The sequence below is a fragment of the Aythya marila genome, assembly GCF_965140915.1.
Source record: "Aythya marila genome assembly, chromosome: 24".
In the NCBI taxonomy this organism is placed as follows: domain Eukaryota; kingdom Metazoa; phylum Chordata; class Aves; order Anseriformes; family Anatidae; genus Aythya; species Aythya marila.
This window is the reverse complement of record NC_139065.1, coordinates 4,426,509-4,454,445: the sequence shown is the minus strand read 5'-3', so window position 1 is coordinate 4,454,445 and position 27,937 is coordinate 4,426,509. Positions and strand designations below refer to the sequence as shown.

General features: G+C 57.6%; 1 protein-coding gene across 1 annotated transcript in view; it reads right to left on the bottom strand.

Moving 5' to 3' along the window:
* Positions 1-13,093, bottom strand: part of CDK18 (cyclin dependent kinase 18) — a 33,164-nt gene extending 20,071 nt beyond the window's left edge. The window contains exon 1 of the mRNA XM_082778424.1: positions 12,318-13,093. The gene's annotated coding sequence lies outside the window, so the exon portion shown is untranslated. The remainder of the gene's footprint in view (positions 1-12,317) is intronic.
* Between the last annotated feature and the right edge of the window lie 14,844 nt (positions 13,094-27,937).

Here is a 27,937-nt window from a genome sequence, read left to right as displayed (position 1 = left end):
TGGGCTCCAGGGGATGCTCCCTCTGATGCTCATCTTGCAGCAGGAGCTATTGAAGTTACTGAGGTTGAATTTGCTGTCAGCTGGGCATGCAGGGCACACGTCCCACTGGCAGCACTCACCACGATGGCAGCACTGCCCCACGGTGCCACACCACGGCCAGGAGACCTGGGCTATAATGAGCTGTCTGGAGGCAAAAAGCCAGGGCAGCAGCGCTTTACAGCTCGGGTGTGTTCCTGGAGGTGCTGCTGATCTGCTGCAAGACATTTAGCTACTGTCACCCCTTTTCCATGAATCACGTTCTCCTCTCACCCTTTTCCTGCCCAGCAGGCGCATCCCTGCCAAGCATCACGCCGTGGCGAGCAGCTGCTGGGAGAGCAGCACAAGTAATTACCGGAGAGGAACACTCGCAGCAAAAGCCAGCTTGGTTCTTGCCTTTTATGACACTCAGCTGGTTACTGGCTGACAGTCAACTAACAGCACCCAGACTGCACCCCAGGCAGGTTGGCTCTTCCTGCTGTGCCACCAGGAACTCGCTGGGACGCCCGCCGGCTCCTCAAGAGCCCCCTGAGATCCGGGGTTCCTGTGCTGCCCTCTCCCAGCATCACGTCCCAAAATGCTGGAAGGCTTCCAAATATACAAGCGCAGACAAGAAAGTGTCCACCAAGCCCACTGAATGCTCCCAAAGCACCAACCAAACGCTGTCCCCCCCATGGCAGTCAGAGGTCCCAGGCAGCTCAGAGAGCCAGCGCAGGGGGGTGCCAGCTTCCAGCTGCCAACGAAATTCGCTGTCAGCAGCACAAAGCCCCTTCTTTTCTCTCCAGCAGTGGTTTAACCTGCGGCTCAGGCTGTCAGCACCTGCCCTGCCTTTATTGACAGGTGGGAGGAGGATCCATGCAGGAGGGGATCCCTGGTGCAGGAGCACCGAGCCCCTCCGAGCCTCCCCCCAGCACACCTGCGGCTCTGTGCCGCTGGAGGAAGCTGCACCACGCTGCCACCCACACCCAGCACGGGGTACGCAGAGTCTGCCGGCTTCTTAATTGCTGTTTTCTTTCCTTGTCTTTTTGTAATTGGAGATTTCATTCCCTCCCCAGCCCACACAGAGCTCCCCAGGCTGCGAGCTCGTACGCTGCTCTGCAACTGCCACGCAGGTGAGCTCACGGAAAGCCAGGAGTTGCTTTCCTGCAGCGGTCACAGGAGCAGCCATCTCCCTACCAGAAAATACTCCAACTTTACCCCTGTGACCTCTAATTTCATCTACCAAACCCTCTCTTCCTGGCACAGGGCTGCAAGGAAGGCCACCAGCAAAGGCTGAGGGAAGCCAGAGGCAGGGGCTCGGACCTGCTGCCCATGGCCACGACCACCACGGCTGGTGCCACGCTGTCCCTGCTCCAAAAGCCACACTGGGGGATCGCACAGCCCTGCCCAGTCCCCTGCTGAAGGCATTCCTGGGAGGGTATTTAAGGAAACAAATTACATCCTGTACACCCGATGCCGCATTTCTCAAATTCCACGCAACTACCTCAGAGGAAACAGAGGGGGACAGCAAACAGCACGCACCAAAAAGGTAGAGAGGAGAAACGAGGGCCAGACTCCCACAAAAAGCTTTACCAGGGGCAGTGTGGCATCAAAGGGTCTTGGCATGACCTCATTTTCCAGAGAAAATAGTTTTATCAAAACTAGAAGCCCAACGTTTGTAAGGAGCACCACCACAAGCACTCAGAGCAATGAGTAGCTCCGCTCTTCTCCGTGCGTTTGAGGAGAGTAGATAAAAGCGCACGGAGTCCAGCTTGCCCTGCTCTGCTGACATAAACCTCACTTCCAAACCCTCCCTCTGCCCCTCGTGCTCCCCACCCACTGCAGATACCTGGGTCTGGGCCACTCAGCCCCCCGGGAGGTAAAACACCACCTCGTGCACCCAGCCTGGCACGGGGAGGAGCTGCAGAGACTCCGCAAACAGCTCCGTGGGGGATTAAGGCGCCTTCCTCCCAGCGTGAGCTCAGACCCACGAGTTCCTTGGAGCCAACCCCGCTAATAAAGCAGCCCCACGGCACACGTGGACGGATCTTTCTGCAGCAACAGGAAAAGAAATGAATGAAAGGAGCCGGTGTTCCTGGCCTACTGCTCCCCGACCCGGCACCAGCTGCTGGGGGGTTGTCCCCAGTCCTGCGCCCCGCAGCTGTGGTCTCACCGCTCGGCATTAGGCACATAAAACTCCTTGCAGCAGGGTTTCAAATCTGTTTTATTTAAAGCTCCGGAACAGTCACATGATAGCAAGGTAGCGAGCAAACACTGCAAGTCTGCTTCCCTGCCAAGGATTGCGCTAATCTGGTATTTAATCTTAAACCAGTTGTGCACCCATCCTCGGAGGGCTCTGCGCACGTGTGCCTGTGCGTTTCTTGCTCGGAGACGCAGCCACACAGGTAGGAGCACAAGGAGCCAACGCTCGAGGAATCGGAGGATTTCAAAGCACAGCACGGGCTGTAATTACTCCTGGCATCCCCATCTCCTCCAGGATGGGAGCAGCGATGCTGTGAGCCCTTTCAGCCCCTCCTTACCAGGGCTCCCGCAGCGGTGCTGAGCCCCAGCCAGGGGCAGCACTGTAGGGCTGGGGGGGGGGGTTAAGCAGCCCTCTGAAGCAGCAAGGGGGGTGTTAAGCAGCCCCCCAAACCTGCAGGTGGCTGCTGGGGATCCCAGTGAGATGGGTTACGAGGCACCGGACTCTGCAAGAGCTCTGCCTGGGTGCTGGGCTCCCCCATGCCCCCAGCCCAACCTGAAGCTGGCAGCTTATCCCTGGGCTCTGAGGGGAGCTGAGCGTCCCTTCCTCTCCTCCTCTCCTCCCGTGGCTTCCCAGATCTCAGTGCTGATACAGCTGCAAGAACGCCGGGCGCCTTCTTTCTGCGCATGAAGCACTTTGCAAAGAGCCAGGGGCTGGGCAGCGCAGCGAAAACCAGACATTGTCTGGGCCACACGCAGGGAAGGAATAACGCAGAAACAAACATTTTCACAGTAGCAAATGTCTCAGGGAACAACCGGCGCAAGCAAATGAAGCTGGTCCTCAGGTGGTGCAGCTCCAGATGGGATCCGAGCACAGCGATCGCCAGGAGATGGGCAGCTCCACGTGCCTGAGGTCTGGGGGTTGCCAACCAGGTTGTGCCCAGACCCCAAAACCCTTCTTAGTAACAGCCTCAACCCTTCTCAGTAACGCCCTCGTCCCCTCCACCAGCTTCCAGTGGAAGAGCCAGGAGAGCAGAAAGGCAGGAGGCTGGTGCGAGATGCAGCGAGCTCCCCGTGCTTTGCTCCTCATCCTCATGTCCCCAGATGTCTTGATGTCTCCTGGCAGCCCAGGACGAGACGTGCCAGCAGCCTGGACTGTCCTGCTACATCCCAGGTGCTGCCTTCCAGGGAACCCCACTGTCCTTCAGAGGAACCCATCCAGCTGCAGCTAACCCCCACCACCACAGATTTTCGTGCTAAACCCCACGCCAACCTGCCTGGGTACCAGAGGGAGATCTCCCAGATGTATAAACAGATTAAACACGCCTCAGTGCCTGCGAACCTCTGCTCACTTCCCCGTGGAGGGCAACATTTCATGCATATCTGGGAACTCAGCGAGCGCTCACTGTTTAGATAAACCTTGTTCCGTATTAAACTGTAAATAACGTCTGCTCTGCCAAGCCAGGCCCCAGCTTGGCGTCCTGAAAGCTGCGGAGTCAGTCACGAGAATGGCAGACAAAGCAAGTGCATTTGGTGGTTTTTAAACAGAATCTCTATTTTCTGAACCTTGTTTTCCCCTCCCATGTCATCTCTTCCCTCCCAAGCCCCCTCCCTACTCCTCTTTCGGCCCCCCTGCAGTTCTCGTTGCAGGCTGGCTCAGGCTCCCCCAGCTTCACCGTCCTTGACAAACTCAAGGCATTTCTGCACGAGTCTTGGAAGCTGGGGAAGATAACAGAGTGCAGAACGAGATAAACAGAGGGGAAGAGAGGGAGGGAGGGAGATCTCTGCAGGAAAGCATACGGCTGGGCTCACCAGTCCTTGGCACTGCTAGTGGACACTGTGGCCTGCATCCTCCTGCCCCTTGTAGGACACCAGCAGGCCTGAAATGATTTCAGACGTATCCCCCCAAAATCAGAGCATGCCCACACCTCCACGTGGTGCTCAGCAACAGGCTGGTAGAGTCCAGGGGGCTCCAGGCTCAGAAAGGGAGATGAGAAGGGACTAATTCAGGCAGGAGCGCTCCAAACTCGCTCACTTGTATTCAGCCCTGCTCCTCTCCTGCCTCGCAAGCCGATAAGCCGTGTGCCTCACAGAAACCGCTCGAGATAAGGAAGGATTATAATCCTGAGACCCAAAGAGACAGGAGATTTGGCCGGTGTTCACACGGCAGGCCGTCAGCTGAGCCGTGCCGCCCCCTCCCACCCAATTCTCCTCTCCTGTGCTGCCTGCGCCCACCGCAACCCCCTGGCCCGCAGTGCCGCTATCATGGTGCGATTAGTTGCACAATTAATCGTTAATAGGAAGGGATTGGAAGGGATTAAGTACTTAAATAGAACACACGCTGGTAATGGTAATTTATAAAAACACACCTTCTCCCTCAGATACTGTGCCACGCTTTCAGGGAATTAAAAACGACCGACATGGGCCTTTTTCTCCGCACCTCCTGCGCAGAGGAAACGCGTTCCCATCCCCGTGGAGCTGCAACCTGGGGCTGGGAGGCTCTGGGCAGCACAGCACACCCCAGCCCCAGGTCCCTAGGGACAGGGCAGCAGCCAGGAGAGCTCCTCTCTGCTGGGGCTCTCAGGGTTACTGCTGAAGCAGGAGAATGGATGGTGCTGGGAGGGCTGTGCTGCTGGTGCTGGGTATAACCAAAAAGCATTAGAACTGCTGGTTCTGTCTCCTCCAGGCTCCCAAGCAGGTGAGGTTCCCCTCTTCATCCCGTCTCACACACACCGATTTACACTGCAAATAGAGTTTGCTGCCTAAAAACCCAGGTGCTGGGAGGCTGCCCAGGTGCCCCAAACCATCCCAGCCCTTCTGAGCCCCTTCGAAGGGCTGAAAACAGTTTGGAGGCACCTGGTAAATGCAATGCTCAAACTGTGCTGCTGCGGCTTTGGTCCCTGTGTCCCCATGTCCCCTCAGCCACAGACTCAGCCACAGCCCTTGGTGCTGAGCAGGACTTTTCATCCAGCCTGCGGCAGCCCCGGCAGCCCATCCTCCCCAACCTCCACCCCACGTCAGAGCAGTTTTCTGCCTTGCATCAAAAGCCAAACAGGCGGAAAAACAAACCCCTTAGCTCTTCCGATCGGGGCAGTCTGAGCCATCCCTTTGGGGTTTCTTGCCTCGACCACACAAGCCTGCAGTGTGGCTTGGCCCTGCAGAGGTTTCCTCCGCACCGGGCAGCGTTTCAGGCTCCTGCTCTTCCTCTAAAAGCAAAATACACCAGGGCTGTGCCAGCTGATGGGCTCTGCATGGGTCCTGCCCCTGTTCCATCTGCTGTGAGGGATGACACGGGCTCTGCAGGGTCCCCTGGGACCCCAAAGGATGTTCAGCTCTGCTCGGGGCACGTGCCATCATGGGCAGTCCCCCCGGTGCAGCTCTGCTGGCAGCCCTGAACCTGCTCCCGGGACAAACGGAGGCTTTCAGCCTCCGGGGCTGCTCGTTTCCCTCCTCTGGCCAGTGCCACGCTCCCAAAACACACGATATCAATGCTGCCGTTGTAGAGGCAGATCACAAGGGCTGCAAAGCTCGCCCCTAGATGTGGTCTTCTTCAAGCAGGACCTTGGCAGACCTGCAGGAGAGGCTCTCCCTGCTGCCTCCGCCCAGGATGCAGCTGCTCCCTGCTCTGGATGAACACTGGCCTTCAGTCCCCTGGCTGCAAACACTGAAAGCAAAGAGCAGGCAGAGGTACCCAGCTGGGTACGTCCCTCCTGGGAGCCTGACAGGCAGGGCTGCAAGTCCGATACCACCAGGATGGGCAAAATACAAAGGACAGATAAGAGCAGGCTGGGATTTGTGAGATACAGCTTGTTCCTGACCGCCCGTACTTCCTGCAGGCTGTGGCACAGCAATTACTGTGCAGTAGTTAGTTAATAATTACAAGCTGACCGGCCCTTGGGAACATCCGTAGCAGATTCTCCTTGCTCTTAAATCACTGCTCCCATCTGAGGCACGAAGAACAGATGCTGGAAAGGTTTTTATGCCTAAAGTAACACAGGAGCAGTTCCTCACCCCTCTGATGACTTTGTTTGAGGACAGCCAAGCCTTTCACCAATACCTCAGCCAAGCAGTGAATTTGGCCACTTTCCCCTCTTGGAGATGGGATGGGACCGAACTCACCCAAACCCAAATAGCGGGTAGAGCCAGGAAAAGCATCCAGGACATCTAGCACGGGATCCAGCCTCCAGACCACTACCTCAGCACCATTTTCTTCTTCATTCTGCTCTTTATAGAGCCTGGCTGCCTTGATTTGGTGTTCTGGGAGCAGACCCTGCCTGAGCCTCGGCAGCACGCTCCCTGCCAGGCCACCGGCGCTGCTGGCACTGCAGAAATGAGCGGGTAGCTTCTAGCCCTCCGTGCCATCTAGGTGACAGCACACATCACAGCACAGATCCTACAATGAAACTGGAAAGTATTTGCAATGCTCACAGCCTTAGCTGGTGGCAAAATCACCACGCCCTTTGCTGCTGTGGGTCCCCTGACTTCATCAGGGCAGCGCTGACTTGCACTCGGGTGCCTGGTGAAGCGTGGCATGGAGCAGTTTAACACACTGACACAGGCAGGTGCAGCAGGAGGACATTTCCTGGGTAAAAAGAGGTCACCTGAGCAGCTATGACACCCTTCAAACCGGATTTTCGTAGAATCACAGAATGCTTTGGGCTGGAAGGGACCTTAAAGATCAGCCAATTCGGGACACCTCCCACCAGCCCCATCCAGCCTGGCCTTAAACACTTCCAGGGATGGGGCACCCACAGCTTCTCTGGGCAATTTTAGATATTTAGAGTCTGAAAGACAAAAAGAGGAACCAAAGTGCTACTGTAGACCCCCAGTTATGTCCCTGGTACCCACAGATCAGCAGCACTTGCTCCAGCACAGGCTCATTGCATAAGCTGCCAGCCTAAGAAGCTTTCCCCCAGATAATTCAAGCCACGCGAGGCAGCGTAAAACCAGGCTCCCAGGGGTGCTCCATGCTGGAGCACAAGAAACAACAAAAAAAACCTCCATACGTGAATTTGTATGCGCGTGCATGTTCGCAGAGTTAAGGCTCCCGTCCACAAACCTCATCAGATTCAGCAACTAAAAATAGAGACGGCTCCAAGAGTGGGCAGCGCGGGGAGAAGCGGGCACGACAGAGGAGCAACGGTGAGGGAGGGTGCAGCTAAATCTAGTGGGGATCATAAATCACAGCCCCCAAGTGGTCCCAGCCTATTAACGCTTATCAAGTAATTAACTAGACGGAGTGGAAATAAACTGCTTCAATCAAAATAGAGAAATGGCAGAAACAAGCAGAAGGCTTGGAGTGTTTCTGCTTCCCAAAAAAGGCACATTTTGATTTGTTCCGAGGCTGCAGTGCTTCTGATCGGCTTCAACAGTCTCCTCTTTCTAATTTAGCAATCCAATTAAAAGTCGTCAAACCCACAGCAGCACTCTGTGAACCCAGCCAAACCCAGCCCCCTGCCCTGCTCCAAAGCCCCCAGCTGGGGAATTTGGGGTTGTTTTAAAGGAATCAGCCGGGCATTGCAGAGGTTGGGGAAGAAAGGGAGGGAGGGGGAGCGGGTTCACGCAGAAGCCTTCTGCAATAAAACATTTCCCTGCATGTCAGGTTGTGAGGAAAGGCTGAACAAGTGCCCAGAAGAGAAATAAAAATCTTGTCACAGCAGTGTCCCTCTGGGAGACCTCCCCAGACCCCAGCGCTCAGCTACAGCCCAGCACAAAGCAGCACATCTTCGAGGCTTGCTTAGACCTCAGGTTTGGGAGCCAGGGCCAGGAATATGCTCCGGGCCTCAGTTTCCCCATCTGATAAACAAAGATGATAGTGCCAGCTCAAGGGTGTCATGAGGGTGAGTTGTATGGGTGTAGCAAACGAAGAGTAACACAATAATTGGATTAAATGCTCCGTTAATTGGCCACAAAGTGCCCTCATTAGCAGTGCCATTCCTTCCAGGTACAGAGAAGCCGTGCACCTTCACCTTCCCTTTCCATAAACTAATAAAAGGGCAGCAAATCCCACACAGCTCCATCCTGTTTACTTCCTCTGCTGTGCATCACCAGCACTAACAGCTCTGATGATGCCCTGTGTTCCCACAGCGCTGCCAGAGGTGGCCGGTACCAGGCACCAATGGCACCGCATCAGAAATTCGCTGCTGGAGTTATGGATTATTTTCATTACGCTGGCCCCAGAGACCGAGGACTGCTGTGCAAAAGGCAAGCTGTCCCTGCTTCCAAATGCTCCTGATTTAAATCCACAAAGGGAGATAAAAGGGAAGCACAATAGAGGGCCAGGCTCCCAGCAGGTCAGCAACAGGCCCAGGGACAGATCGCAGCGGTCTGTGCGCAGCCAGGGATGCTCTGAAATGCCCCCACCTGAGCTGCTCTGGGAGACCTGCTTCCAAAAAAAAAGCAAGGAACATGAATCTTTGAAAACAGAGGTCAAACAGCCCTCAGCTCCACAGGGCGAGCACTCTGCAAGTTATTTATCCTCCCAGCCCCCTAGTGTGATATGGACAGTACCTGATAGGAGATGGTGGCACAGAGACCTCACAAGCAAAAAGTGCCCAAATCCAACTACCCCAAAGCCTCCTGCTCTGTGCCCTGTGTTCCTGCAGCTCTTAAAGCTGTGGGTCGTTAAGCATTCAGCACAAGAGTGAGAATTTTAGCAGGAGCCCAGCTGCTGCTCAGGTGCAAAAAGGGTCAGGGGTCCAGCAGGGATCAGCCCTGGGGGCTTTTCCCGGTGGGAATGCAGAGCACCAAGCCTGGCTGCAGAAGTGGAGCCTTAATTGTGGTGGCTCGGAGCTCATCCCTAAACCAGCAAGGAGACACAGAAGGCAAGAGAATACCGATCTCAGATCGGAGATGGAGCACAAATAAGCCACGTGAAAAGAGGGAGGCAAAGAAGGAATCAAAGGAGATGAGATATTGCAGTGGTGTCAGCAGCACAGGCCAACCCCAGCCATCTCTGGAGGCTTGCTTGCTCTGCTCTGTGGCTTGGAAACAATTTTGCACTGGCTTCTTTTTCAGCCAGGCTGGCTAGACAAAGATAGGAGCTGAGATTGTGAGTGGCTGAGCAAACAAGCAGCAGATGAGCAGTGCTGGCTGCGGGCAAAACGCTACCTGAAAAGAAACCTTGATTAGGCATGGTGAGAGAGAGCAAAAGATGCTTCATCTGATTACAGATCGACTCTGCAAAGTTAATTGTTCACCCGATTGTAATCTAGCCTTTCACATCTACATTAATCAACAGGTTGCTTTCTGCTATCAGTTTTCCCTCTACAAACAGCAGAAGTGAGTTAATTTGGAGAAAAGCAAATTCAGCAGGTCAAACCCCTGCCTGGGCAGAGTTTGCTCAAAGCGGTTAAAGGGCCTTTTAAATGGAGACCTTTTCTTGTTTGTCTATCTGTATGGATGCGAACCAAGGGCACGTCATCAACCAGGGGCAGAGCTGACCTCTCGGGGTTTTACTAATTACCCAGAGTGAAACTCGCTCCAAGCTGGGCTCGGAGCATTTCTGAGCTCTGTCGCTGTCCCCAGAGCCCGGAGTCTCTGTCCTGCTGCCAGTGCCATGGAGCTGCTGCTTTGCCTCGGTTTTCCCGAGCGTGGAATGAGAAACTGGGAGGCCTTTAGTGAGTATAAACCTTCCTGGCAACTCCTAAAATCATTTGGACGTGACTCCAAACATACAGCCCAGGTTTTCTGGAGATTCTCAGAGCTCCTGGCCCAAACCTCAGGTCTGTAAGGAAGCCAGAGGAATGTCTTGGGGTTTACAAGGAATGACCAAACATTGATTTCTCTCCAGAAGGCCAGACCAAGGGGGTGGTTTCAGTGGAAACCGCAGCATTAATACCTTAATGCACACGACATACGTGAAGTAAATACACCGGTTTCTGTCTCACCAAGTGGTGGGGGGCACCACATAGGACAGAGCAAAAGGAGGGATCCTGTGGGCTTGGGAGGTCAAAATCCAATTCCCCTACTGCCACGGGCTCCTTGCTGCACCTGGAGCAAGCCATTTGTCTCTCCACTTTCCCATACGCAAAGTGAAGCTGCCTTCATCTATCTTGTCGGGTTACAGTGCCAGCAGCAGAAGGCCAAACCTGCAGGGCTGTGCCCCAGCCGTGCCCAGCTGTGACAGACACAGCCACGGCGGCAGTAAGTGCACACGAAAGGCAGCAGCTAAAGATTTAAAACAGCTACTTTGGAAGCCAGGAGAAAGGGCAGATCTGCTGCATTTCGGTCACCTGTAATGCCTGGCTATGGGACACCCTCGCTGAGCTTTGTCACGCTCTTGCCAGCGAAGTCTACGTGAAGGGTCCATTCAAGGGACCACAAAGGGAGCTTGTTTGGTGAAAGGGAGCTTCAGGTGTTGAAATGAGTATTTTAGTGCTTCCATGCCTATCTCTGCCAGCATCCCAAGGCTCTACAGATCTCAGGGAGCAAACCTGCGAGAACAAAGCAAGGTCAAGTGTTAACAGATGGAGACTCGGACATGGGGGTACAGCGACGGGTCCAAGGTCAGAGAGAATCCATGGCACGGCCAGGGACAGTCAGGTTGCTGGAGTGCTGCTCTTCAGCCATAACATTTCTGCTCTTTTTCAAGCAGTCAAGAGAGGAGGAACTCCCAGTCATTGCTGGGGAGGTTGTTCCACTGCTGATTTATTAATTATCTTCATTCAGATCCTGTGCATAAGTCTGGGTGCCTGGGAACAAATCTGTGAGCTCTGCAAACCCTCCCATCAGAAGGAAGTGGTCCTGCAGTACAGGCACCAAAACTGGCACAGAAACCTTCTGGCATGACAGTCAAGGAGAGTCTGAAAATCAGAGCAAACAGAGAGCTGGATGCCTCACACACAAAGGGTTTCAAGGCCAGGTTCCCAGCTTCTATCCCTGCCTCTTCCTTTTCTGCTTCTAGCTCTTGGATGTGTCGTGTCCCACCAACGTGCTCGTATCTCCTGGAGGAAGGGATGCTCTGGACTATGAACATCCTTTGAGACCCGTGAGTGAGGCACTGCTGATGTGTCCCCATGACAGTAACTGACTGACTGCCACCACAGCCTGGCGTTTGCATCAGGGGAACCCTCCCAGGAGCACAGGAGCTGCCTCTGACGACCTCTGCACGGATGGGGTGACCCAGGTGCCCTGCCACAACCACGTGAGGCTGGAAGACAAGGCTGTGCTTGCATTTACCCCATTTCAGCTCTGTGTTAGCACACATCGCAGCGCCACGTGCTGCCCCGTTACCACCCAGGAGGAAACCAAAGCAGGACACGGGTCCTGCCCGAAGGCACTGGCCCTTTCACAGACCTCATCCAGGAGCACCAGCTCTCTGCCTGCTGCTCATCCAAAGCTCCCCCCTCAAACTCTTCCAACCCCAGCACGCCCCCCGCACGGTTTATTTGGTTGATGGGCACAAATAGCCCCATGCCAGCAGCCCCAGGCCCATCTCCGATGCTTTCTCCTTTCACAGTTCGTGCCACCATCGCACCCAGCAGCCTGCAGGCTCTTCCCAGTTTATTTTCACCGAGAGACAAGCTGGTTTGTTAAAGAGAGACTGGCACGGGTGCTGGCAGGGCAGGGACACCAGCTCCCTGCGGTCCTGCCTGGGGGGAGCTCCTTGCTCTTCACCCCGGGGGCTCAGCAACAGGCACCTCGGAGGGACACGGCTGATACCGACGGGCACAAGGCAGTGCAAGGAGCACACCGGGCAGAGCGTGTGGCTCCTGCAAGCAGCCCCACGAACTTCCACACTCCTGGAGCCAGCTCCGTGCCCCCCGCAGCCTCCAGGCCACCCTCGCCCCCCAAACCCGTGCTGGGCCCCCAGCAAACAGCACACACTGATAGGAGCTGAGAGAAGGAAAAGCACCGGGTAGGGCTCCCGAAGCCACGCTCAGCACCGAAAGGCGCTCGGGGATCTCCTCCAGCAGCGAGCAGCCCGCTGGAAATCCCTGCTGCACTTGGTCCGGAGCTGAACCCTCCCTCACCGCATCTCCAACTTCTGCCGTCCCCTCCCCGACAGCCCCAAAAGCAGAAGAGGGAGCCCCAGCCCCCGAGTCCAGGCTGCCCGGCTCGGGGTCGTCCCCCCCTCGCCCCCGGCTCCCCCCGGCACTCACCGGGCCGCGGCAGCGCTGCCTCCTTCCTCCTTCCTCCGCCGCCTCGCCGGGGCCGGGGCCGAGCGGGGGCGGCGCTGCGGGGCCGGGCGGGGAGCGGGGCCGGGGCTGGGACCGGGACCGGGACCGGGAGCGGAGAGGGGCCGGGGTTGGGAGCGGAGACGGGGCCGGGGATGGGAACAGGAGCGGGGCCGGAGTGGGGCTGGAACCGGAGCGGGGCCGGTACTGGGATCCGGAGTGGTGCTGGGATTCGGAGCGGTGCTGGGATCCGAAGCGGTGCCGGGGCCGGAGCGGTGCCGGTAGCAGTGCTGGAACCGGAGCGGGGCCGGTGCTGGGATCCGGAGCGGGGTCGGTGCCGGAGCGGTGCCGGTGCCGGAGCCGGTGCCGGAACCGGAGTGGTGCCCGCTGGCGGTGCTGGAAGCGGAGAGGTGCCGGTACCGATGCCGGTGCCGGAACCGGAGCGGTGCCGGAGCCGAAGCGGTGCCGGAGCCGGAGCGGTGCTGCCGCAGGACCCGGCGCGGTGCCGGTGCCGGTGCTGGCTCCTCCCCGCCGCAACCCGGGGCCGAACAGAGCCCGCTCGGGGCCGTGCCGGGATGCTGCGGGCCGGGAATTTCCCCCCTCCACCCCCCTGGGCTCTTCCTCCTCGTCCCGGGGCAGATGCCCGGCGGTGGGGGCAGCCCCGAGGTGCCGGTGCTCCGCCGAAAGTCGGTGCCCGGTGCAGGGGAGATCCGGGGAGGGGAGGGGGGGATGGCTGCGTGGTCCCCACCCGAGGGCAGCCCCGGGAATTTCAGCCTCCGTCACTCCAGCGAGGCTCCGTCTTCAGTGGCAGCCTCACCTTCCACGCCAGCTATTTATGATTGCCTTATATTTAGCCAAACATTCCCCGTTTGCCAAAAATAGACGGGCCGTGGAAATAAATCAGGCTGACTGGAGGTGCCAACGTTGTCTGTCTGGAACTAATTAATTTCTTATATCCCCAGCTATATTAATCCTCGCCCTCCCTCCGCAGACCGACCTGTCTGTCAGCAGAGTTTTTGTAATTAATGGGTTTTATGCTTCGATCTGAGGGATGCGCAGGAGGTTTAACGTGGCTGGGGAAGGCAGGGAAGGGACAAAATCCATCTGCACGGGGAGCAGAGACCCAGGGGCCAGAGCAGAGCTGATGAGGAGGAAGAGAGGAGGCACAAGGTCTCTGGGGAGAAATCCTATCCCAGGAAGTATGTGGGATCTGCTCCTTCCAGGCAACGCGAGTCCACAAGGAAGGCTGTCCAGAAGAGACAAATTCGGGCTCATTTAGTTCTGCTGTTGCCAGAACTCCTTTTTCCCTTTTCCTTTCTGAACGTGGGAGGCCGGGGGGACTTGTTGACTCTCATTTCCTATATTAGAACCATCAACTTTGCTGGGAGACACTCAGAGGAGCGGGGAAGTGCACAGATGGCACTGCAGAAGTGTAAGAGCTGAGCCCCCATGGAGGACCGGGATGCTTTCCAGGCTGCTCAAAACTCCTTTTTATTTGTTCACTTAAACCTGTCCCATGGCAACACCCAGCTAAAACCTAAACCCTTTAGTAACGCTCTGTGTGGGGGGCAAAATACCCGGCACCAGCTCATCTCGGGGGCACGTGAGCCAAGACTCAGCCCAGCAGGGCTGAACAAACGGGCTCTGGACTGGAACTGCCCCCGAGGAGCGGACTTCAAGCTCAAGGCACGTTGCCCCAAGCACAGCTGGGGCTCGATGACTTGCAGCAGGGACAAGACACCTTCCCCTGGGCTAGGGGGTGAGCGGCTTACTCCTCGTGTCCCCACCTGTACCGGGGGATTCACATCCTTTGCTTTGCAGGGTCTGGGGAGCAGCAGCAGAGGATGCAGCCCCGGAGGTGCAACGTGCAGGCTCTCTGCGTGGAAGCCTGCCCTGCCTTCACCCCTGGTCAATGTGTACCCGGTCATGTGGGCTGCACAGTCAGCGGCAGCTCCGTGTGACGTTGGCCATCACGCTCCCTTTAGGGCACCGCCTGCACAAACCGGCTCGCTTGCTGCGTTTGCTGCAGTCCCGCGGTCCGGCCGTGCTCGGCATGCCCCTGGTGCCATCCTCAGCCCTCTCCTCCCTTTGGAGGGGAGCTGGCTCCCGGGGCAGATGTCTCCAAGGCTTCTGCGCCGTTCCCAGCACGGTGCAGCCCGTGGCACAACAACTGCTGTTCCATTCCAGCCCCATGAGAGCCACCTGGCACTGCAAGTCCATTTTAAACCAGAAATCAGAGGAGATCCCCAGCACAAGCGATGGCTAATTAAGGAAAGGAAGCCCCCGGGCCGGAGATGGCCAGAGAGCCCAGCTGTGCAAGAGAACCAGGCAGCGTGCAAAGGGCAGGAGCGTTACACGCAATTAGCGGCGGAGGCGCGAGCTGGGCGGCTGTGTCACGCAGACTGCCACCGGTGCGTGACGTCCCTCATAACCATAAATCACAATAATCACCGTGCCGAGGAAGGGAACGCTGTAACCCCGACAGGGATGACTTTGGGAGGAGGACGTGGAGAGGCAAAGCCGGCAGCTGAGAGCCATTCCTGGAGCCGTGTGCCGTGAGGCTTGATGGCAGAAGGGGTGATGGATGCCAGCACGTGGGATAAGAGCACAGCTCAGCTCCCAGGCACAGAAACATGGTACCAATGAGACTTACACTGCATAACGGGGCTGGGGATGGTCCACCAGTAATAGCCCAGAGCAAACCGGCCCTTAATGTGTGCTCTGCGAAGGGCAGCACGGGCTGAGGTCGCTGCTGTTGGACTTGGCACCCAGCAGTGGATGCCTCTGCAGTGGGGAGCAGTGCGGGTGCAAGGCAGAGCCTGCAGGGCATTTTTCAAACATGCCAGCTTAATGGCTGAGCAGAAGGCAGGCATGCTTGCTTCTCCTGATTTTTTTTTTTTTCTGAAATTACTTCAGGCTCCATGGTTGTTGTTTTCCCCTTTTGTACTGTCACGCTGAAATCACGCAGCCTCGTGTGGTTCCAGCAGAGATCAGGGGTGAAAATGGGATCGCTGCAGTTAGGGGTATTTTACAAAAAAAGTGGGACTGGCTGGGAAACTTCAAGACTTTGTGTAAGTCCATGGCTGTGCTCACTTCAGCTCATGCTGGGGGAGATTTCGCTCAGCAAATCCTTCTCCTCATTTTGCATTTCCTAGTGTGTCACCCTCCCGCTGCAGCCAAGGGAGTGCTGGCTCGCACTCTCCCTTTGGGTACAAATTGCATCTCTTAAAGACACGTGGGCTGTGCTTCCCACCTCTGCAAACAGCTCCTCAGCCCAGCTGTGGACGGTGCTGGGGAGGGGAAAGAAGCGGGGTGTGAAGGAGAGCAGGGAGCAGGGAGCCTCCATCCAAACGGATGCTGCACCCCGAGTTGCTGCGATGCGCGTAGCCCAGGCTGGTGGCTCTGCTCCGCCTGCCACTGGCCCCATTTGCACTGCCTCCCCCCCTTGCAGCCCATAAAACACAGCGGGTGCAGGGCTGGGCTGCGGGGCTGCTGCCTCTGTTTGCAGGCAGCGTGCAGGCGGGGGTGTTTTTCGGGAGCAGCAGGGAAGGCTGCAGCATCCTGAGCAGCATTTTAATCACGGACCCAAGGGGTTTGCTAGGGATGTTCCTCTCCAGAATCCTCCCTCTCAGCAGACGCTGCTGCAGGGATGTCGGAGAGACCACAGCAAGCCGAGGGGCTGGCACAGCCTGGGGGCAATGGGGAGAGCACGTCCCAGCCGTGCAGGACCAAGCAGAGGGTGCCAGACACCGCTGTCACCCCTTGTCCCTGTGCAAACCTGCCTGAGGATGGGGTCGTGGGAGCACTGCAGGGATGAACACGGCGCTAGGGCCAAGGCACCGCTCGTTTTGCAGAGCTACGCCCTGCCCCAGGCATGCTCCCTGCGTGGCTCCCAGCCAGAAGCATTAAATCCTCTCCTTTCTCCCTCGCGGTGAGGCCCCAGCGGGGACACCGCATCCAGTCCCGGCTTCGGGAGAGGGGAGGGAGAGTGCCCAGGGCAGCTGTGGGATGGGCAGGGGGCTGACAGACCTGCGGCTGTTCAGTTTTGATGGCAAAGGGCTGAGAATCATAATCACAGGATTGTTTAGCTTGGAAAAAATAACTCCAAAACCATCTAGTTCGACCTAGGAGGCCACGGCACCTCCAGATGCACCAAAGAGGAAGGGAGCAGCCTGGCCTCTGTCACCACGCTGCAGAGCATCCCTTGCAAACAGTGTAAGGACATGCCATTTTTTGTTGTAAGCTGTTAGCCCCCATTTAATTCAATCCCTGCCCACCCACCCCAAGAAGCTGCAGAGCGTGGGGCTCACCTGCTGGGTCTCCAAGCCAGGGGGCCAAGTCGTGTAAAAAGGGGAAGGTGTTTGGATGTGCTCAGCAGGGAGCTGAACGGAACAAACATGGAAAAATGCACCGAACAACGAAGCTCCAGACCCAGTAAGACTCAGCTGAGGAAGATATATATGGTCACCAAACAGTGCCCTGCCCTCTGGGCATCACTATCTTGCTGGGGAGAAATTTGGAGCCCCTGTCACAGCCCACTGCTGTCACGGAAACGTCCTGGCAACCCTAGTAAGCACATGAAGTATATTAAAGACGACAGCATAGACTGGAGCCTGGGCAAAACGATAGCAGCACGAACGTGCTTGACTCACGGAGGAAGCAAAGGCCAGCTCCAGGGGATTTCACCTGCTTCCTTCTGCAGCCCCTCCAAGCTCCCTTCCCCTCCGCGCAGAGCCGTGGCTGAGCTGTGGATCCCCCCAGATCCCCAGCAGCTCACAGGCACGTTTTCCCCACCACTACACTCACATGGGCACGCATGTGTGCTGCTCCAAGGCCAGTGGCCGCACGTAGGTCTGCGGGGAATATTTTACAGTTGCTGCATCCAGGCGGCAATTCTCCTCCGCGCTGCCCCGACATTCAATAGTAGCGCAGGCAGCGAGTCATGGAAAGAAAATGTGTTCAATGCCTGCCCTGCCTGTGGACAGCAATCCCTTGTGCACACGCAGGCATGTGGAAATCATTGCCCGGAGACCAGCGCTGCAGTTCAGCAGCAGAGTGCTTTGCTTTAAAGGCTGGCTGCTAAAGCAAGAGGGCAAACGGCCCCGTGCTTGAGTGCCCAGCCTGGTGCGTCTGGATCTGCTCTGACCGAGTGCCGAGGGGGCGGCTGCAGCACTGCTGCCCTTGGGAAGGTGCCTGCTGCTGCAACGTGAGGCTTGGTCTGTGCCTGTGACTGTGCACGGGGTTAGCAAGGGGTGCAGGGGCTGCAGGTCACCCCAACAGCCACCCCAACAAACCCCATCTCTGCTGGGTGCCTGCAACTCCACGGACTCCAGCTACGTGTATGGGCAAGGCACAACGAATTTTGCTATTCCCATTTTACAGGCAGCAGGAGAATGGTATGCAAGCTCATCGTCCCTTTGCAATGCAGCCTAGAGCCTGCTCCCGGTGCCAAGGGAGCTCCTCAAGGTCACCCTGCAGGTGCCCTACAACACGCAGCCCGAGCCCTGCTGAGCCCTGTTCTGCTGTTGGCCCACGCAGGACCTGGCTCCCTGTAAGCACCGCTTGCCGTGCAGCTGCAGGCAGCGTAAATCGCTGCACAAGTCGGCCTGCTGCATGCTGCACACAACATAAAGTCACCGTCCACAAAGCAGGGCTGGCCAAAACACAGCTGGCCACGCAGCCATCAGGCCAACAGCAAACGGGTGAATCCACTGGCAGCTCCCCTTAATTTTGTCCGTGGAGCATCACCATAACAACAAACCCTCCAATCCAGGACAGGGATCCACGCACTTAGCAACCAGAAGCTGCCAAATTATGAGAAAGTACAAAAGATGCTCCAAGGATCTCCTCCAGGATCCTGCTGCAAGCGCACCCACTGCACAACTCCTGCGGCACGATGGACAAAGCCAAAAAAAAAAAAAAAAAACATACAAGAGAGAGTACAACTGACACCAAACCCTCTCCCCCAGCAAGGATCTCTAGAGAAAAAGCATCCACTGCCCTGCCAGGGGTGCCATCGGAGGTGAGCCTGGCCTTGGGGTGCGACATTTGGCTCAGGGTTGTGTTTGCCCCCCCTGCTCTGCAGCAAGGCAAGGTGCTGGGCTGGCACCACCCGGCACACTCAGGTCCTGCAGAGCCTCCCGGTCTTCACAGGGCCACAGAACCTGGAGGAACCGAGCACAAGTGCTCTGCCTGAAGGTCTCCAGGTGGGCTCGGCGGGTGCTTCATGGAGGTTGAAGCATCGGAGCTGTGCAGAGAGGAGCCCAGGGGCCAGCGCTGGGCAGCTGCTGCAGTTCGAAAGCAGCCAAACCCAGCCCCAGAGGAATTTGCTCCTGGGAGCAGACCTTGTCCCTCATGACCCTGTATGAAGCAAGCCCAGGGAGGAGGTAAGTTATGGGTTTTTTTTAGGGAACAATCCATCTCCATCCCAGTGACTCACTGACAAGCTTCCCTTTTCGAGGCAGTTTGCAGGGTGAGCTGCAGGGTGAGCAGCCCGTCCCCGCTCTGCCTGGAAGAGATGAGTAAGTGTCCCAAGGGACTTAAATCTGCTTCCTCTTGGGGCCAGGGTCACAGTTCTGCGGGGAGATGTGCCCGGCAAACCGAGCTGACCAAGTGCTTCTCCACTTCAGTGCGCACCAGGAACACCAGCAAAGCACCCGGCGCTTCCCTGCCAGCAGAAAGTGGGAGTCCTTGGTACCAGGCATACAAGAAATACTCTGCAATTCAGAGCAGAGCATCACAGGGGGGTTTCCAGCCCAAACCACTGAGACCCCCATTAGCAACCTCTGGCCTGGGCTGTGCAGGAGGTCCGGCTGGAGAACCACATGGGCTCTCCCCAGCCTGCTGCTGGAGCGAGGGATGGATGGAAAAGGAGGAGCCTCAGCAGCGGGCTGGCACTGTTCAGCAAGAACAGCTTGGGTGTCACCAGAAAGGGACTCCCTCACTGCTGACTTTGACAGCCTCAGGAAGCTACGCCAGGATTTGCTGCTTGCCTCGCAGCCTGTTAGCTATTTTCAGCCCAAATGAGTGATGTAGCCCAGCTCTGGCTTCCCAAAACACCGATGCAGGCGTGAGAGGGATGATAAACGCGAGAAGGCTTCCAAAAAAGAGAGCCAAGAGAGGGTTTGACCCTCAGTGCCAGACACAGGCACGGGAGGGGGCACAGAGCAATGCACCCCGGGGAGGGCAGGAGTGGTAGGGGCACGGCCAGGGGGGCTTAGCAGGGGGAGCAGTGGGTGCATCCCCCCTTCTACGAATGTGCCAGCCGAGCTCGTGGTGCCTGGGAGCTGCTCCAGCCCCCGCGGGTCTGTCACTGCTGCTGGAGCTGATGTTCTCCCCCGGCGCCTGCTGCTGTAATCGGGGAATTGGAGCAGATGGCAGCGGTTAGCTGAAAGGAGGAAAATCGCATCCACGGCTGCCACGTGCTGAGAGCAAGCTCTTCCTTCCCAAGCTCTTCCTTCCCAAACTCTTCCTTCCCAAGCCCTTCCCTCTTCAGCACCTTTGGGGCTGAGGGTGCTGTGATCAGAGGGGAGCTGCCAGGGCAGGGCTCTGCAGCCGCAGCACCCCCAAAAAGTGCCCAGCTGCTTTTCTCTCTTCTGGGCGAAAATAAATCTGGCTAGGGCAGGTGAGGACCTTGCCCCGTCCTTCCCAGCAAACATGTGCGCTGTGTGTTTGCAGACGTGCAAAGGTCACGATGGGCAGAGAGACATTCCTGGGGGGGGGGGAGATGTAGCCTCGCGGGCCAGCCCGCATCCCAGGAGCTCCGCTCTGGGCTAAACTGGTGCCAGGGTACCTGGCAGGGAGGAAAACACCAATTTTCTGGTGCATGCAGCCCCCTGCGAGGCAGGCTGTGGGGAGAACCTGCAGCACGAGCCTCCTCGGAGCTGTCTGCAGCTGTGAATTCCTTGGCCCTGCCATTCCCCAGGCACTAAGTGCTCTCCCGGCGTATTGGGTCCCCTCTCCTGCTCACCTGCTGGAAGCACAGCCTGAAATCATCTTCCCTGGCAGGCTGCAGAGGAACTTTCCTGCTGACTTCTTCTGGCTCTGATCCCTCCTGACACACGCTGCCTGCCCTGCAGACGGGGCGGCCGCAGCCCAGCACCACGCGCGCCCTCAGCCTCATCCTGCCCTCGGCTCGCTGAGCTCTGAGCATCCACAGCAGAGGGAAAGCCGCGGGGACACGCAGTCTGTGCAGTCATTTCCAAGGCACAGGGCTTAGGCAGGACTGTGCCGGGTAAACCTGTGCTCTTGTCTCCCAGATTAAACCAATTAGCACCACAGAAGAGGTCTGTGCTTGCAGCTGCTGAGCCTGACTCTCCTTGTGCTCGTGCTGATTCAAGCCAGGAATAAATAAAGCCCATAAAGGTACTTTGATGTAGAACTGAGAGTGAGAGGAAAATACCAGTTCTGTTACCCAGCGTTCAGCCTTCACTCTCTTGCTTTTAGTGCTTCTCAAAAGCCCCTTGGGTATAACCAACTTATTTTTAGCTGTTTACTTATTAAACAAACGCAAGGGAAGGCTAAATGTCAAGGCATTTCTGCATACCGAGCCGGACTCTGCACATTCACTCTGTCACAGGCGGGGATGCTGGAACAAATTCGCTGCTCTGGACCTGGGGGAGCAGCAGAGCCAGCCACGGGTGGGCAATCCTGCCCCAGAGCTGGTGCTGCTTGTAGCATCCCCCCAAACATCTGGATGCTGAGCACCTCCCAGCTGGGGGAGCATCTATCAGAGCAGCGCAGCACCCACTGGATGGCTGTGTATATCACCTCCTGCTGGGTTTTTACTATGTTTAACCCCTCCACACACGCAGCTAATAAGGAAATGCCTGGCCGCAGAGGCAGAAGCAGAGAAGAGGTGAAGGGACTTGCCCAAGGGTGATGGGAATCAGGTGGCCGAGCTCTGGGCAGGAGCCTCTGTGATGGAGGCAGACCTCAGTGCCATTTCCCTGCTGCTGACTCTTTTATCCTCTCCATTTATATCTCTCACAAAACATTGCGGGGACATTTCGGCATTGAGGATCTACAGGAGAGGAGTAGTCTTGCTGCGCAGGCTGATGGCCGTAAGGAGACCCTCCGAGGCTCTGCAGTCTGCTTTGTGCTGGACCCTGGCCGATGGGCTGAGCTCTGCTGGCTGGAACAGGACCTCTGGAGTGTGCTGTGCCACGACAGCCTCCTGGCAGGCTGGTGCCAGCGATTTCTGCCCTCCTGGGAGGGCCAAGAGGGGATGGAGCAGCTGCCTGCTCGCCCAGCTGATAAGGCGCAGCTGAGCGGCCGTGACTCAGCACCCAGAGGTGCAGGCATGTGCCAAGAGGTAAATCCAGCTCCCGGCTGGGTTACCTGGGTGCTGCCAGACCCTAAAAAGCAGGGACGGGTCCCTGCTGCCTTCCTCGGGTGGGAAGCAAGGAGGGATTGAGGCTCACAGGCTGCTGGTCGGAGCTGGGGGCTCTGAGCAGCTGGAGTCTGGGTATCTGTTGGCCCCCCTCTGGGCAGGAAGGGGGTTCCACAGAGCTGCCATAAATCCCATTCTCTGTCCTGTTTGGAAGGGGAAAGAGAGGAGCCTGGTCAAATCTCAGAGATATCTGGGCTCTAACCGGGCTCAGGAGCTGCACAAACAGTGAGCACCAGGCAGGCTGTCTGCGTGGGGCAAGCACAGGGGACCCAGGGCATGGTGCACAGCCCCTGTGCGGTGCATGATGCTGCCCTCCAGCCTCTGAGCTGCACAGCACCAGGCTCTTTCCCCTGGGCTGGGAGATCCCCGAGCTTTGGGAGATCCCTGCAGCCGGGATGGGTGAGACCCCCAGGGGTATCCCCATCAATTTGGAGATGGCAGCAGGCAAAGAACACCATGAGCAGCTGCAGGAGCCCTTCCCAGGAGATGGGGCTCTTGCCCTTGTGGTCTGTGTCCCTGCTCAGCCCTTCTCAGGTCTTTTCCCCACGCCACAGCCCCCTCCTCTCCGCTCCTTTGCCGTCCTGCCCCCCCTGCCGAAAGCAGAGGCAGGAGCCCCGCGCTCCCAGGGCACCGCAGGAGTTTTTGGAAAATGCTTCCACCTCGTGGCCCTCTGGAGAAATGACTGCCTGGGAGATGCCAGGATGCCCCCACACGAGCCCAGCTGGTACCTGCAGTGCCAAGGCTTTGCCACCCCGTTGCTCCTTCCACCAGCTCCCCCCAGGCTGAGCTGGGGAGGGATTGGAGCAGCCCCCATGCTCGCAGCCCACCCGTGGGCGCACGCAGACACACGAGCGTGTGCCAGAGCTCAGCCCGCTGCTGCCGGCCCCATGCTGCTGGGGGATGGCATCGCCACCCCTGCTTCTCCCCCAAAATCTGCAGGTTGGGGGGAGGAAGGAGTGGAAAAGCCCAGAGTGCAGGGTGGTGAGCACCAGCACCTTGTGATCCCCATCCTGCTCCTGCCAGGGATGCCCTCTGAAACGCTGGGAAAGTGGGAAAACTTCACACAGAAGTTTTGGCTGGTTTGGGTTTATTTATTTATTTACTATTTTTTTTTGCACAGGATGGGGATGACACATCTGCAGGTTTGCTCTGGGCCACAACTGCTGCACTTCACATTAAGTATCTTTAAGACAAATGATCCCTCTCTTGCAATTCTCAGGTGTCGTCTCATTTCCCCCATAAAAAGCCTCTTGTCCTGCTGCCTGCTAGCGGATAGGCTTGGGAAAACCACTTTAAAACCCGGTGGTGCTTCCCCCACATGCTGTTACAGGAACCAGGTGGCTTTCGCAAGAACTCTGTTTCAGGACAGCTGCATCTCCCTGAAATATTCCACAGCGGACGGCCATCCCTCATCTCTGCCCCTGGTGGAGCTCAGCAAGTGCTACAGAAATCCGGCTCAATCTGTGCATTTTAGAGGATGCAATCACTCTTAGAAACAGCTTTCTCCACATTCCCTGCAGCTGAGCTGCAACTCTCCTGGCTGTAAAACTTCTGCAGCGAGGGATGCGTTGCTCGGCTGTGCCTGTCCAGCAGCAAACCCAGCCTGACCACACCACCGATCACTTCTGGGAGTACCAAATGTCCTGCACTACGCTGTGATTTTGCAGGAATGCACCACACTGTTCATCCGAGTGCTGTGTTAACACAATCAGCCCCTCTTAGTGGTGTCCAAAATGTCTTTGTCAGCAGCTTCGCTGTTCTGCGAGGTTTTGCACCGCGGTTTTGTCCTGGAAGCAGTGTCCCAGGCTCAGAGGTGCTGCCAGGATCTTCACCCCACGCATCAAACACCCAGCAAAGCCCTTAGTGCCCAGCTGATAGGATGCCCTTGCAACCTCAGCTCTAGGGAAGAACCAAACAGAAGGATTTCCTGATGGGCTGTGCGATCCCAAGGGCCCCCTCTTTCCCTGCACAAAGGTGAATGATTCACAATATTTGCTAGGCATGAGCGAGACTCAGCTTTGTTTGTAACAGCAGCAGGGTAACGTGATTACATTTTTAGTAGTCTTCGCTTTTGTTAAAAAAAAAAAACAAAATCCATGAAGATGGCAAATCCATTTGCCATGCTCCTTATGTGCAAAACGCATCGGGATTGTTCCTCCCAACGCCAGCGAGAGGACCCCAGTGCCACGGGGATGCTGCAGGGGAACGGCTGAGCTGGACTCAAGGGGTGAAGCACACCCATCCTCACCAGGGCAGAGCTGCTTCTCCACCAGCATTTGGCCACCGCAGGCACCATGCTGCTGCTCCCCGTGCTGATCTGCTGCGTGCAGATGTGGTAAGGCCGTGCTGAGATGAGACAGAGTGGAAGCAGCGATGCTCCTGCTGTCACCACCAGCGCTGCACGCACCAGCAGAACAGGCAGCCAGGCTGCTGGCTGCCCATTTGTGCTCAAACACACAATCCCTGACCCAGTCTCGGCTTGAACAGCCTGCAGAGTGGAAGTTATTCCTGCGAGAGGTCGGTAATTAGCACAGGAGAGTGAGCAAACCTGCGGATGATCTGCAAGCACACCGTGCGGATGTGGAGATGGAGACGTTGCCTGCTACCCAAAGGCACAGCACGGCTCCTCCTCATCACACAGGGGTTTGTCAAAGAGGGGCTGATCTCTCATTTATTGGGGGTTTCACGTTCTGCAGAAAAAGTAGCTAGGGTTGCAGAGGAAACTTTCCCAGCAGGACCTGAGCGGATCTCAGCCACTCCGTGTGTGTTTGGAGAGCTGGGGAGCCCTGCACGGCCACTGGACTCTCGCATTGCCTCTGACTCAAAGCTCAGCTTGGCGAGCTCGATCCTGCACGGGGATGGCAAGGTGCAGGTAGGCAGGACTGCAAAAAGATGACAGCCTGCCAGTCACCATATGCAGCACCGGCCCCAGGAAATTAAATCCCTGGGCCATATGCTGTGCAGCACGGGAGGGAGCAGGGGGTCTGCAGCAGCGTCTGCAGCTGCCCGAGCGCACCCGTGGCTGGGGGTACATAACCCAGCAATATCTCACTGCTCCCCGGTCTCCCCGGTGCTGAGCAGGGAAGGATGGGGCCGGGGAAATGAAGGGAAGGATGACACGAATTCAGCCAGGCCCACTGGCAGAGCAGCCGTGCAGGCAGAGCCAATGGCTGCTCCTCGCCGTGAGTCCGTCCACCTCCACCCCCCCCTCCCTGAGTCCTTAAGTCGCAGCTTTGAACTCCCTCGGCGTTCAAAGCAAGCACGATGCTCAGCGTGAACAGAAGGACGAGCCTGGTGCTGGCAGGTACACAGCGAGGACGCTGAGCCCGGCAGGGCCGGCTGCTGAGACAGGTACGTGCCTTCCGAGGCAGGGCGCCGAACGCAATCGCATTTGGGATGCAAACTCGGAGCCGACTTGAATTTTCCAGCAGGGGGAATGATGGAAATCTGGCTCCGTCGACATGATTCATCCCCCTTCCCACCGCCACCACCCCCCCCTGCGTCCTCTCCCCACCCCTCGCAGCGCACAGCCCCCTGCTGCCGTCCCTCCTGCCCGCTGCCTTCGTGCCGGGTGTCCCGGCCTGTGCCGAGCGCGGGTGGCACCCGCGGGGCTGGTGGGTGCTGGAGCCGGGGTGCTGGGAGCTTGTGCCAGGTGCTGAGTGGGGATCCCGGCTGGTAAGGACCGTCCTTGGGGAGCTGGGTGCTGCCCTGCTCAGTGTGGGGGTGCTTGGGGTGCAGAGAGGGGCTCACCCGAATGGGTGCTGCCCCCCAAAAAGTGTCTGACGCCTGGTGCTCCCGGGGTGGAGGGAGGGCAGGCAGTGAAGTGGGGGTGTCTGCTGAGTTGGGCTGTCCCCGTCCTCAGACTTTGCTCTCAAAGCATCCCGAGACGATGCTGCATCCTTCTCAGCTGGTGCTCATGTCCTAGGTGGGTTTGGGGAGCGGGGATGAGGAGAGGCCTGGCTGCAGGATGCCTCTGGGATGTGCCGGCGTTGGTTGTGCTGGGTGCTGGCCCTTTTTTGGCTGGGAGGGTGCAGGATCTGCTGGCACCAGGCTGGTGGGCCCCGAGTGATGCCCAGATGCAGAGGGTGGTGGAGATGGCACCGGTGTGGCCACGTCCCTCCAACATCCCTCGTTTGGTGGTAGAAGAAAGTGACTTCTTCCCCAGCACCACGTGGCTCGCAGCCCCCAGGATTTCCACGTAATTCGGCCTCATGTGTAAAACGCAGGGCTGCTCTCTCAAACTGAATTTAAAGGGATTGGGAGTCATGGGGGTGCCCCAACCAGGACTCGCAGGATCTGCCTGGCTCCTGGGACAACTTCTGTGGTTTGGAGAAGCGAGGAGGCAGCGTGTGCATTCACCAAACTCACAGCCTGGAGCTGCCCACCCCGGGGCAGGGGCTGCAGCTCGTGGCCCCGTTTCCCATCCCCTGCCTCCCGGTGCTGGAGCAGGGCTGGTTCCTGTGGCCGTGCTGATATAAATATTGTCTAACGACCCACTTTTGGAGCTGGTGCCGTCAGGTGGCGCTTGGGAATAGGCAGCATCGCCGCGGGAGGCCGGGAGCAGGCACTTGTTGCTGCGAGCTCAGGGTGGGCAGGGGAAGGTGGCACCGAGGGTCTCTGGGCACCAAAACCCAAACCTCGGCCACTGCCAGGCGGCACGGGAAAGGAGAAAAGTCAGGGGATGAACGGTGCAGAGTGATTTGTGCTGTGGAGACGGGAAGAGAAGCGTGAAAAGTTTTTTTTTCTCTCAGCTCCGAGGAGCGTGATTTTAATTATAGACCGCTTCTTCAGATTTAGCCTTGTCTGGCGTGTGACTCCAGCCCCGTAACCTTGGCAGGCTTTGCCTGGGCGAGCTGCCCCGTGCGCGTGGTGTGACGTGGGGCTGAGGAAGAGGCCGCCCCGGGTGGAAGTTTCTGGGCAGGCCGGGGAGCCGTGGGGTGCTCGGGGCATTTTTGGGGGGAAGCAGATGCTCGGGGTGCAGAGCAGCGTGCACCCTGCGGGCTCCAGGAACCTGCTGCTCCTGGCATGGGGCTGCCCCAGCCCTATAGCGCTTGGGACAAAACCCACAGCCCAATCTGCCCAGAAGGGCACAGGGCTGCCTGGATTTATTCCCCACATCCCACGTGCCACCTCCCCACACCACACAGGGGTGGGAATCAGCTCCTGGTGTTTGGGGACAGCACCGGGCAGGGGCGGCCGGGTGGCAGCATGTTGGTGGCCACGCTGCGGGCTGGCTGGCCCCGTGCCACCCCTCTCCACCAGCAGGGTCAGGCAGGGTTTGTCAGCCCCCCCCTGGGGGCAGACACAGCCCCAGCACTGCCCGGCCCCCCCTAACCTCACGGAGAACCTCCCCGTGGCTTCAAAGGCAAGGCACGGCTGAGAGGACAAAGAGCAGCGGCGTGGCTGATAAGGCTTAGGGACGTATTTAGGTGCATGAGGTGGTCTGGGGAAGCCCAAACACAAAAGGCATTTTTACAGCTTTGCTTTTAAGTGCACAGAGAACAGACAGAAACTGAGAAAAAAAAAAAAAAAAAAGGAAAAAAAAAAGAAAAAAGAGCTGCTCAGACTAAAGTCAGAGCATTCACGTCGGGGTTTGCAGCCGGTTTCACCAAACTAGCTCCAACAAAACTTCCACTTGGAGGCAAAAAAAACACAAGCCTTGCTCAGGGGCTACATGGGGGACCGGGGACAGGGCACAGGAGCTGAGCAAAGCTGAGCAAAGCATTTTGGTGTCCTTGTAGTGGTGTGAGCCTCGGGCCAGGCTGCTTTGGTCGGGCAGGGCCAGCTCCCACAGCTCGCCCACCTCTCCTGCAGCTCGCCCTGTGGCTGCGAGCATCGCCCGGGCTGCCCGCGGGACGCGGTGCTCCCAGCAGCAGCCCCGGCTCCAGAGCAAGGGCTCACGTCCCCTGTTAATCAGCATTTAATTAAAGGACATGCTGACATTTGGAAATCAGAAACAACTCTCCTGTGTGGGCTGCCTCTCTCTGCCGCTCGCCTCTTCTCTGAATCACTCCCTGACATTTTGCCAGATTAGGATGCGACTCTCCCTCCCTCCTTCCTTGTAAAAATAAATTGAAAAGGAGATGCAAAAGCCACCGCCGCTCTCGAGGGAGGGGACGCAGGGGCTGGGGTTTCGCTGGGGAAAACTCCCTCTGTTACCGGCGCTGTGGCAGCCTCGTGCACAGACCCCGCGGGGACGCTGGGCAGGGGGCTC